At 43.2% G+C, this 12968-nt stretch overlaps 1 protein-coding gene across 1 annotated transcript in view; it reads right to left on the reverse strand.

Annotated features, from left to right (window-relative positions):
• Nucleotides 1–4780, reverse strand: part of RNF19A (ring finger protein 19A, RBR E3 ubiquitin protein ligase) — a 52286-nt gene extending 47506 nt beyond the window's left edge. Inside the window, exon 1 of the mRNA XM_018058303.1 lies at nt 4478–4780. The gene's annotated coding sequence lies outside the window, so the exon portion shown is untranslated. The remainder of the gene's footprint in view (nt 1–4477) is intronic.

The following is a 12968-nucleotide window of genomic DNA, read 5'->3' on the forward strand; positions in this document are numbered from 1 at the left end:
TGATACGTGTGGTTCTGTATTTGGATTCAAAAGACATGTTAGAAAAAGAGTATCAAAAAGACCAAGGGATTTCTGTGCAAAGGAACAAACATTTCAAACAAAATATTCCTAGAGCTATGCTGTCTAGTGTAACCACATAGTGGAGCAAAGACTTAGTATGAATAAAACAATGTAAAGTCATTCATTAATACATGCTGAGATGGTATTTTGTATATGTTGTTTGAAATAATACATATTACGAAAATTAATTTCACCTGTTTCTTTTTACTTTTTTAATGTGACTAAAAGAAAATCTTTATGACTTACATTATATTTTCATTAGATATCCCTACTATAGGTATGATATAATTATATTATACATACTTTATCCAGTTAGCAAATATTTAACCCAACATCTATCACTGTCAGGCCTTATGCTAAGTGCTGAGACTTAAAGAATAAACAAAGATAATGGTCCCTGCCATGACAGAGTTTACATTATCTCTTACCTTTCACTACACATGTCGTATGTATTATCTCACTTATGGTAATGCATAAGAATAACAGAACACCATTTGGGGAGCAAATGCCAATACCTGACTTAAAAATCACAAAATATGAATCATCAGTACATTTATAGTATTGGTCATCTATTTTTGAGATATATTACTTACATTATTATGTAAGTATTCACGGGTCTCCAGAGAGGACAGAGGCTGAAAATGTTAAGTGTACATAATTTTAAGAGGCTGAGTTCAGATTTTTGGACAGAAGACCAAGTTTTAAAGTTTTCTTTCAGCTTCAACAAATCAGGCTGATTTCTGAGGATTTTGCGTCAAAATTCAACGCACAAATTTATTTGAGGACTTAAACAACTCTTGGTTTTGTCCTACTAAGACTTTCACATAAAAAACTATCGTATAGAAATTTAAAAAAAATTAACAAGTACCATTTCTTGAGTACATGACTTTTAAAACAAAATATTAGGTACCATCAACAGGACAAAAATGTATAATGTTTTCTAGGCTAATAACTTTCAAGAAAATGTTACTAATAAACAATAATTGTTCAGGTTTTATTGACAGCTACAAAGAGAAAGCAGAAACTACTTTATCAAAAAGTGTTAATTTTTCTTAATACTGAAAGTATTACCAACATACCATAGCTATTGAGAAACAAAGTTTCCAAGTTTGAAACACCCAAAATGATTTCACTGATGTTTTTGGTTGAAATCTACCATCACTTGAAATACAGATGTGTTTAGAAAAGGAATACTATCCCTTGGTTTTAGCTGTGCAGGTGTGGTTATATATAGCTGCTTCAAGGTGATACAACGCTACATATACAAACTGATACCTCATAACTTAAAAACTAAAAGGCCAAAGAAAAATAATAATTACTCTGGACTGGAGAAAAAAAAATTACCTAGGAAAATTTAGCTGATCTCCATAAGTAAAATAACATTTTGCTTTTAAAAAAGATCAAACCCAAACCTTTAAGTTAAAGTACTTCACATATGATCATGAGTCCTTTCAGACCATCATTAAATTACTAGTGCTAGTCTGCCATACACAATGCAAATACAATCAAATATAAAGTTGGAAATGCAACTTTTTGCGGGGGGGGGCTTCAGTCCAAAATGGCCTAATTTTTATATGGGCCTTAAATAATACAAGATCATAAAGCTAGGTAAGCAGGAAAACAACCTGAGTTTGACAATCAATTGTCACTTGTCAGAAACATCAGAAAAACAAATAAGAATTCTCTAAGATTTCCTTTATAACCTGGGTAGAGAAGAAATGGAAGAAGGCAATTCAGATATAAATGCGACAAAATTTATCCCCAGCTTACTTTCTGCCTAGCACCTGACTAAGGATTTTTACATGTTATCACAAATATTTGTTCCTTCTCCTCTTTGGAAAATTAAGGAAACTACATTTCAATCCTCAGTGCCCTCCAAACTGGGGAGGGGTAGGGGAAGGGTGGGCAGGGATGATGAGAAACCAAAGAATTTCTGCGATAAGTGTAAGTGCTTTAAAATCAGAACCTGCCATAATATACAAGACATTCTTTCAAATGTTAAGTTTGATTCAAATTACCTATATTTAATTCCATCTAACAACCCCATGCAAATAATATCTTTCAATCTGATCCCATTAAAGAGAGGCGACCCCACGTGTCTTAATCAACAACTACAAAAATATTACAACTTCCTCTATTTCAAATTTGTGATGTGCATTTATTTATTTTCCACTAAAATGCTGAAGTAGCTTTATAAATAAACACTTAGCATCTTTCACATATTAAGTAGGAAAAAAACATTGTTTCATTTAATCTAGTAAAAAGGCACCAAAAATTCTATAAATACCACCAAAATTTTAAAAATTCCAATACTGGTCTAAAGACAGTAAAATTGGGCTGTTCTTTATATAAACTCTAATGATCAGGTGAAGCACCATCCAAAGGAAACACCAATATTTCAAATAGCTACTATCTGAAGACTAAAAATTGAGTTGTGTTTCAACTCCTAAGATAATCTTACGGTTTTAAAATATAACTTTACTGGAATCCTCCTGGAAGTCACAGATACTGAAAAACTACCAACCCACTCCCATATTCTTGCCTGGAGAATCCCCATGGACAGAGGTGCCTGGTGGGCTACAGTCCATGGGGTCACTCACAAACAGTCCGACAGGACTGAGCTACTAAGCACACACACTAACAATAGTTGGCCAAATGTAATTTTTCCTCAGAAAGACCCTTTGTTAAGATATTAAAACAGTTCCTGAGGATATATGAAATTTAAATTTCAGTTACACTGTATACAATAATAAAAAGAGGAATAAAGCTAACAAATAGGGGTTTTGTTGTTGTTGTTATTGCTGTTGCATAATTTGGTTCATTTATTAAGTCCCAAGACTCTAAAAATCTTTACTATGGAATTGTAAGTAGCAGGCAACGAACATCTGAAAAGAAGTGTTAACAATAGATCATCGCCATTTTCTAAATAGAAATATTTACATTTTGATTCAGTTCTGACAGCTGGGTGTTAAGGAAGCATAAACTGGCAAATACGGTAAAAATGGCTTGACTTATAAACCGAAGTGGAAAGATGCTTATTAAGATGGTTAATGCAAAACTGAAAATGAAACTTGGGCATACCATCAGACTTCACATAACAAAATGGGTCAAGGAATTCAGTTAAAATAAAAAATACATATGTATAAATAAAAACACAGTCATGTTCTTACCCCACCCCCAACCCCCAAAAAAAGGAATGGAAAGGAAAAATCAGGAACATTTTAAAGCAACCGATCAGAGGAAAGAATTGCTTTATTCCTCCACTGTTTACTAACATTTAACACAAGCATTTGCAGCCAACACCTGGGTTTGAAAATTGCAGCAGCATTTAAACGCTGTCCTTTCTAACGTCCACCCAACAGGACTTTCAGCAACATTTTGAATACTAAATATTAACCAGAATAAAGCATCGTTCGTATATTTCTATCTTCAAGAGCTAATGGGGAAAAAAAAATAAGATCTTTTTTTCCTCCCATATATAGCCATTCTTTTCCCTCTTTTATTTACTGCCCTTGTCGCGAGGTTAATGAACCCTAAACTTACTTTCCTTCCTATTAATGAAAGGGGGTGGTGAACGACAGAGGGGAATAAAAATGATAGGAAAAACTGGAAATTAAAAACAGTGGCATTACTTGCTGGATGAAGACAGAGAAGTCTCTCAAGGTTTAGCATGAAGAAGACAATCCTGGAAGACAACCCTCGTAAGACATACTTTATCCCAAGGCCACACCAGTTTTCGTCGGTTTAATTTCTGCTTTTGCAGGGGGTGGCCGTCCCCCGGATGAACGTTCCCCGGGGCATGCCTCTCTCTTTTCCTCGGGGGGCCCCCGGCTGCACCGGGTGTGGGGGGTGGGGGTGGGGTGGGGGGCGTTGGCCCCGGCTCCGAATTTTGCAGTGAGGCCCGGAAATCGGTCCCGTTAAAGCCGATTTCACCCATCAGGAATGCGCTCCGCCCCCGCCCCCGCCTCCCCGCCGCTGCTGCCCTCCGCGTCGCCTGCTCCGGGGGGCCGGGGAAGTGCTGGAGGGGAGCGCCGCCTCCACCCCAGTCACAACACCGCCGGGTCGGCCGCCGTCGCCCCAGACTGCCAGGGCCAAGAGGACAGGGCTTGCGGGGCGGATCCCAAGCCTCGCCTCCCGCCCGCGCGGCCGCCAGCGCCGGGGCCGAGCCGGGGGGACGCGCGGATCCAGCGTGAGGCCTGACCCCCAACCAGCCCGTCAACAACCCCCCTCCGCGGCGCCGCCCGGGCCCTGCCGCGCGAAGCGCGAGAAGGGGCGCCTCTCCCGTGGGATTTCCGAGTCCATTTCCGTCCCAGGGAGCGGCCGCAGAGTCCCGCGTCGGAAACGGGAGCCGCGCCCCTGCCCTCCGGCTCCCGGGTGCAGCCTTCCCCTCCTCACCCCACCCCGGACCCGCCCGTACCTTCAACTCCTCGGCAGGGCGCAGGGCTGCGGGCGAGCAGGCCCATCTCCCGGCGGCGGCGGCGGCGGCCAGAGGAAGCACGGAGGAGGGTTCCTCAGAGCCGCCCAGGCGCCTCTCAGCTGGGGCGGGAGGAACGCAGAGGAGGGGTCCCGACGGCCGCTTTCCCGAACTCCTCCTCCGCAGTTCTGTCTTGACGGCGGTTCCCGGGAATCAGCGCCGCAACTGCCATTCTCTCCCCCCGGCCCCGCTTCCCTCAGCCCCCGCTGTCTCCGCCCCCTCCTCCCACTGCTTCCTCCCGCCCCCTCCCCGCCCAGCCGCGCCTCGCCCCGCCCCGGAGCGCCGCCCGCGTGCCTTGCGTCATGGCGTCACGCCCACCCCGGCCCGTCGCTGGACGCGCGGGGACGCGGGCGTTCGCTCTCGCACGTTCGCCCGGTTACCCTCACGGGAGCGTCCCGCCTGCGGCTCGGGTGGTCGGGAGTGTGGCGCTCCCGCCACCTCCTGGCTGACCTCCGCCCGAGGCCGTCAGCGGCCCTTCCTGCCCCTCAGCCCGTAGGACTTCTCCCGGGCTGTGGGGCAGGTGTCTCAGGACCGGTGTCGGGGGGTGGGTTGGGGGGTTGCGTAAAAGCCGCTCTCGAGGTGTAGGGAGGTGATGGACTTGGGGACCTCCCGGCTTTCGGCGTTCCGCACGCCGTTATTCAGTCCTTTTGTTTTCTCGCGGTTCACCTGCTAGAGTGGCAAATCCCAGGGAGAGCAGGGAGGGGGTGCTGCAGCGAGCTGCTTCGCTCTGCTGGAGGAAACGTCCTCTCAGAGTTCCCCCTCTCACCTTCTTTTAATAGAGCGCGGGCACTGCTAAAAGCAGCGCTTTTTAGCCACAATTTAACACCCTGTGTGAGAGTTCGGAGAATATATACATACCACTTGCCTCTTTTTTTTTTTCCACCTCTTTGTAATCACGAAGTCGCTTAAGTATTCAGAATTCACATTTCAGTCCTATTTGATACCTTCTAAATGACTTTAATCCACTTTTTCTGTCCATCCCGTCCTAAAAGCTAGTCATACCCTCTTTGAATTTTTTAACCTCCACATGACTGGTTATCAGTTCTTAGTTGAATAAACATTCAGGCCTTTCCTTCCTAGCTGATTTCAAGATTCAGTCACTCTTTGGAATACTGAGAAACAGGGATGTGATACATGCTGGACAGTGTGTCTTTTTGCCATCTGTTACTTAACTAAATATATCACCCTATCAATCTTTGTTTTAGTGTGCCCGATTAGACACAAAGGAGCAGTCGTCTTTCAGAGCGTACTTGGTATCTTTGGTAACCCAGTAAATGTTTACCAATTACAAAACTAAGCAATCTAGGCAGTGTAGGTCTAAGTATCTTTGACCACAAATCTTGAAGTAATCATGGATATGTTCGTTTTCATTTATCCAATGTTTTAAAGCTGTTATATATTCCTTTCAGTGCTATTTGAAGGCTGCCAGCAATTTATTAAGTGGAATAGTTTAAGCCTATAGGTAGCACAAGAATAGTAAGTTAAATGGATTGATAGAATTGAAACCGCGGTGTCTTTCAGGGGCTCGGAAGAGCTCTGGTGCTATATAGTTCTTATGTCTCAGCGCAGAAAAGAATTGAGAGGCAAAGTGATAGACAAGTGATTTATTAGTGTAGAAAACCAATGAGGTTTAGAAGTGGCAGATGAGAAATGCTGTGCCCTGAGAACTTACTGGGCTACTTTTCATAATCAAAGAAAAACTGGGGAGGAGAAGAAGAGCTTCTTTGTCTTTCCTGAGTGGATGCTGTGCTTCCGTCATCATCAACTCCTCCTCGTTATTCAGGAGAGTTTTCTTATCCCTGCATGGTCAAGCTAGGTGCACAAATTGCTGTTTTTATGTGTATAGAGAACATGACCTGGGGATCATTAACTTACTGTGCTCACTAGGCAGTATGTGGCTCTCATGCCACCATTGTTTTGTTTTTTGGATGTCTGTCTAGTGTTTCTGCTGCATGGTTTTGTTGCTAGGCAAGCCTGCTTGGTTTTGTGGTTCAGCAAACCTGCTTTCTTGAGTAATCATTAACTTACAAGGGTTTCCCATATTTTTTCTACTTATAGTCCCCTAAGTGGGATTAACCATTTAATCACCTACTTTGTCCTTTTACTCTGTCCCTGCCAGAATGGTACCCACACATTATATAATTCTTCTTGTAATTATGTCAACATGTTGAGCAACATTGCAGAATAGATGGGGCATTGGCTTGGAAGGGAGTTTTGAGTAGAGAGGCTCTGCAGAATGGGAATGGTCTTGTGTTCTAATTGTCACAGCTTCCGGAGATGCCTTTTCCTGCATTTCTTGTTGTTTAGTTGCTCAGTCTCTGACTTTTACGATCTCATGGACTGTAGTCTGCCAGGCTCCTCTGTCCATGGGATTTGCTGGGTAGAATTATTAGAGCGGGTTGCCATTTCCTCCTCTAGGGGATCTTCCCAACCCCGGGAGCAAACCCATGTCTCCTGCATCTTCTGCACTGCAGGTGGATTCTTTATTGCTGAGCACCAGGGAAGCCCTGTTCTTCACTAGGAAAGTGTAAATCTATTAAACAATCTATTGAAAAGCTCCACTCAAATCCCCCAAAGCAGTTCAAATTTAGCCTGTCCAAGACATAATTTGCTATCTTTTTCTTGCCTCTATCTTTTACGCAGGACCATGCCAGAAATCTAGGATTCTTCCTAGGCACCCTCTTTTTGATCAGTTGCAACTCATAATTAACCATCAAGTCCTGCTTATTGTGTGTTCTAAACAGCCCTGCACTCACCCTCTCTTCTATATCCCCTTTCTTCATTTGGAGCAGTGGTTTCAACTTTGGCTGCATGTTAGAATCTCCTGCAGAGTTTTTAAAAATCCTAATGTCCAGGATGCATCTACCAATTAAATCAGGAGTACTGAGGATGGCACTCAAAAGTTTTAAAACTCTCCAGGTGATTCCAATGCAGAACCAAGATTGAAATCCAGTGCTCAGTTCAGTTCAGTTCAGTTCGGTCGCTCAGTCGTGTCCAACTCTTTGCAACCCCATGTGCTGGGGCTTCATAATTTCTCAATGGATTACTGAAGAAGTGTAATAATTAATTTTTGGCATTCTCCCTTCTTTACCTACTCTCTTCCAATTCATTCAGTACTAATTCAGTAAATACTTTTTAGGTGCCTAGTATATCAGGCAGAGGGTTTTGCTATTATAGAAAGTAGGACTATAGCAATGAAAAAGGTCTTGCATCTGTTCTCATGGAACACATATTCTGGGGGCAGATTTGGGGAAGGTAGAATAAATAACAAAAAAGACATAAAAGGAAATAAATTTACCAGAGTAATGTAGAAACCAGGGAGCTTGTTACTTCAGTTTGGGGTATCAAACTAAAGTCCACTCCTCTGACATTTGAGCTGGTTTCTACAAGATAAGGAGGGAAACAAATTAAGGGCTGGGGAAGGCAGAGAGAACAGCAGATGCAAAGTTTCTAGCAAGACAGTCTTGCCAAGTTCAAGGCAACTAAACAATATAGAATCCTCCTGCAATGCAGGAGATGTGGGTTTGATCCCTGGGTCAGGAAGATCCCCTACAGAAGGGAATGACTGGCTACCAACTCCAGTATTCTTGCCTGGAGAATCCCGTGGGCAGAGGAGCCTGGCAGGCTGTAGACCATGGGGTCGCAAAGAGTCAGACACGACCAAGAGACTAACACACCCACACACAGAGGCTAAAGTATAGTGAGAGGGAATATGATGTAGGTTTAGAGAGGCAAGGAGTCAGATTATTAAGACCTTTTAAGATCATGATAAGAATTCTAAATATTTGGGGCAGTGTGTGATGAAAAACAATAGATTAAGTGGAGTGACCCCCAACTTACCTTTGGAAAAGGTCACTGTCCTTGTTTTTGTGGATCAGATTATAACAGAACTAGAATGGAAACAGAGCTCTTAGGAAGCTACTACCAGAATTCAGGAAAGAAGTCATAGTCCTTTGGACCAAGGTGGAGACAAAAAAGGATGGTTTTGGTATTTGTTTTAGAGGAAGAATTGATAAGACTTGCTTGGAATGGAGTAAAAGTAGGGAATGAGAGAGAGAGCAGGGAGGTAACAATAATAACTCCTATATATTGAATACATATTACATGACAGGCACTATTTTAAGTGCTTTATAAGTATTAGGCCAGTTAATTATAAGAGTCCCAAAAGGTAGGTGCTATTAATATACCATTAACAAATGAGGATCTGAGGCTTAAGAGGTTAAGTCATTAGCGCAAAGTTACATAGCTGATAAATGGCAGAGCTGAACTTTGGACCATACAGGCTGTCCAGCTCCAGAGCTCCTAACCTTCCCCCACCTCTACCCCAGCCCCCTCCATTGGTGACACAAAGTGAAAATTTCTTTAGCCACACAAAACTGCTTGCACAAAACCTTTCTCCTTTCTCCCTCGGCTCCTTCTCTGTCTCTCTGACACTTAAGCATCTACTTTTCTCTGCATTTGCTATCTATTCTGCCTAGAACACCCCCTCCCTTCTCTCCATCTGCCTCAATATATCAACCATCACTGGTCCTTACAGGCTAAGCTAAGCACATCTTCTCTGGCTCCACAACAACCCTTACATCTATAACTTTCTGTGTAAAGCACTCATTATTATTTGTAGGTCTTTTCCACTAAACTCTGAAGTCAGGTAGCTTATTTCCTGACACATAAGGAAGAGAGGAAGGAAGCAATCAATGATGCCTAGCCATGTGCACATGGCATGCCTTCCCTGGGCAGTGGGAGATACAAACACGGTTAAAGCATTGTCCCTGCTTTCAGGAAACTTGTAAATTTGGCAAGGAAACAGACACATAGAAAATCACTCGTAATACAAGGACCCAAAGAGTGATAAAAGCGTGTAGGAGCACTGGACAGGACTTTGGAGGGAAGAAGCTCAGCTTTAGGATCGTTTTATTGGGAAAAAATGCAACCAGGAAGGGGATCCTGGGCGCTTTGTTCTCCATCGTCATTTAATATGGCTTGGGGAGGCAGTCTTGGGACCTCAGCCAGGAAGACTTGGAGATTCTTAGTTGACACAGTTGATTCACTGGAATGTGCCACTTCCTGCCTCCTCACTCTCACCTGTCCTTTTGTGAATACATATATTGATTCCCAAATTGGTTCAGTTTCTTCCTGGCAGGGTCACAGAAATGTCTCCTTAGACAGTTCCCTTCTTTTATTCATCAGTGAGGCTTTAGAGCCTCGGTTCTAGCTGCTTACCGAACGTCTGTGACCCACAATGTGGGGCCCAGTGTGTGAGGCTGTGAAGAGAGTGCCAGGAACGTAGACCACACTGTGCACGCTGCCCTGAGGATGTGCTTCCCAGCGGCCCTGCTAACGCACCCCACCATCAAACAGTGAAAACAGGACCTACCCCACTATGTTATTCTGTAAGAGTCACTTGGACTGCAAGGAGATCCAGCCAGTCCATCCTAAAGGAAATCAGTCCTGAATATTCATTGGAAGGACTCATGCTCAAGCTGAAACTCCAATACTTTGGCTACCTGATGCGAAGAACTGACTCCTTGGAAAACACCCTGATGCTGGGAAAGATTGAAGGCGGGAGGAGAGGGGACGACAGAGGATGAGACGGTTGGATGTCATCACCGACTCAATGGACATGAGTTTGAGTGAACTCCAGGAGTTGGTGATGGACAGGGAGGCCTGGCGAGCTACAGTCCATGGGATCACAAAGAGTCAGACACGGCTGAGTGACTGAACTGAACTGAACCCCACTGTGTTGTTCTCAGGATTAAATGAGGAAATGCAGATACAGTACTTGGGCTTGGCACACAGTAAATCATCAGTAAGTGTTAGCTACTATTACCAGGTAAGGGGAAGCTCACTAGAGTGGGAGATAGTCCTGTTAGGATTTTAAAACTGAGGTCATCTGTGTCCCAGCTTGGGTGGTTCTCTTAACTGTTAGGACCATATAGAGAATCCAGAAAGAGAGGGCCTTTTCTCTTCCAAGTTGAGAACCGAGGCCTCTCACTGGAAAAGTCCTTCGGGTGGCTGAAGGCTGAGTGGTTGTGAGCCACCTGTCCCACTGCTCTGCCTCTTACACCTGACCTTGCACAGGGGAGCTGGCACGGTATCGTCTCCAAATTCCACCCGATACCTTTCCTTGTGGGAAGGCTAGACTCCCCAAAGGACTGTTCAATCAGTTTTTGTGGTGGTATTTCTCAAAGTCTCTGATGGTCAGAACCATCATTACTAGAATCACCTGGGATACTTACTAAGCTAGATTCCTGGGGGGTCCTGGAATCTACTTCTTAACAAGCTCCCTAGATAATTCATATCACATGTTTGAGAACTGTAGCTTACATGCTTCAGCCATTATGACAACATTCCAACTTCAAGCAGTTTTCTTCTATTAGATCTCTCGTTGGGCCCTTCAGAAAGGACTGTATCTCTTTCCTCTTTGTGGTATCTATTCAGTTACCTGAAACCTGATTCATTCTCCCTCCTACCCATTATCCAAATGTGCCATTTCCTTTAACTGTTACTTGTTGGAGACTGGATTCTCAGGGCACCATCATCCATTGCTTACTTCAGTCTTTCGTGATTATTTTCCCCGTTTGGCTGACTCCTAAGCAAGCTGACTGCGTGCTGCTGACCTGGACCATAATCCCTGAGTCCTCTATGACTTGAGCTGGTTAGACTCCATGTTGGACAGAATTAGTTTGGCTGGCTAGGTCCATAGTCGTGGGCTGCAATGGGAGCAGGATGTCAGTGGATGATAGACAAGGACTTAGTGTAATTGTATATCCCAGTTGGCTCAGGACACTCCTGGCCTGCTACCTGTGTGTGAGCTTAATTAATAGTACCACCTTTCACTCTTGAAGGGTTCTGGGTTAGGCAATGAATTGTACGGTCATCTTGGTGATAAGCCTCATGTCAAGACCATCGGTTGCATTGCTGTAGCCCCTGAATTGTGCCTAGACTACCACCTTCCTACCTTCCCATCCTCCAGTCCCATGCCATAGTTCCTTTTCTTCCCTCCAATTACTTAATGAACTTGCTTTGGTATCATGCTTTGGGCCTACATTAAGGGATTTATAAGAAAGCACCATGAAATTTGTTGCTGTATTTACACTTACTGACAATCTCTGGAAAATGTTTTTCTTTAGTTTTAGCACCTGGTATAGTCATGTTTCCCTTGTTTATTATACCCATTTGTTATGTCTTCTGGATATCCAGTTGTGGGATTGAAAGTATTTTGCTCGGCTGTGAGGAAGCTTGGAGCTATGTATGTGGCATCCTTCCAGTCTGTGATTGAACAGGATACACTTTACATACTTAACTCACTTCTGATTTAAATCCTCTGTTTCCACTTGTTCACTGAATTTGGATCTAATTTTTCAGGTGTTATGTGTACCTGTAACCCAGCTTTTATCCTTTTTGAAACAAGGCAGGTATAAAAAGAAAAAATGTGTATGAACATATGCCCGCAAACTGGTACTGAATGCTAGTTATATAACTGGAAGGAATCATTTGCAAATCTACACAAAGAATGTTTTTCTCACTTACAAAATATAATGTTAACAAATGAATGGCACTTTAAGTAATGTTGAGTATAGCATTTTTCAACCACAGTATTATCTAGAAAGTGAAAAGATTCCAAACAAAAGCAAACAAGTGACTAGATTAGTTTTCAAGCTGAAATATTTTTAGCTATGACCCAGAACCTTATACTAAATAGTGTAATGAAGAACGCTCACTGAGGAAACCATGTGGCCTAATTAGACAGCAATCAGGAGTGTTTACCTTCACAGTGAAACCCTGTGCTCTGAGAGATGAAGAAAGGGAGAGGAAGAGGGGAGCTCAGGAAATCAGATTTGGGGATGTACAGTCCAGGTAATAATGACGACCATAAGGAGGAGTCTGTGATCAGAAGCATGTGGCTGATAACAGTCCCCAGATGACTGTTCTTTTTGTTGGCCTTGATAATATTGCAGGGGCCTTTGGGGCTGGCTCTTTGTGGTTTGCAGCTAATATAAACCACATAAAGAAATTCACCTTAATGAAATAACTGAAGAATATGTTTTATAACTAGTTTAGACGTTGCGCTGAATTGATACAACTCAAAGCTAGCTGTTCTATGGATGGTATACTGAGCCACTTTTGAATAAACTGGGCATCTGGTTAAATCTGCTTCCGAAAAATGTGTTATGGAGGTAATGTTCTATATGGTGATCCCTACCCTTTTCCAGCATGAATATACCTATTTATGTTTTTTAAGATGAAATCTTTGAATTTTTAAAAATTGGAGTATACTTGCTTTACAGGGTTGTGTTAGTTTCTGCTGTACAACAACAGCTATATGTATACATATATCCCCTCCCTCTTGAGTGTTCCTCCCACCCCTAATCTACCCATCTAGGTAATGACAGAGCGCTGAGCTGAGCTCCCTGTGTCATACAGCAGCATCACG

The sequence above is a fragment of the Capra hircus genome, chromosome 14, assembly GCF_001704415.2.
Source record: "Capra hircus breed San Clemente chromosome 14, ASM170441v1, whole genome shotgun sequence".
In the NCBI taxonomy this organism is placed as follows: Eukaryota; Metazoa; Chordata; class Mammalia; order Artiodactyla; family Bovidae; genus Capra; species Capra hircus.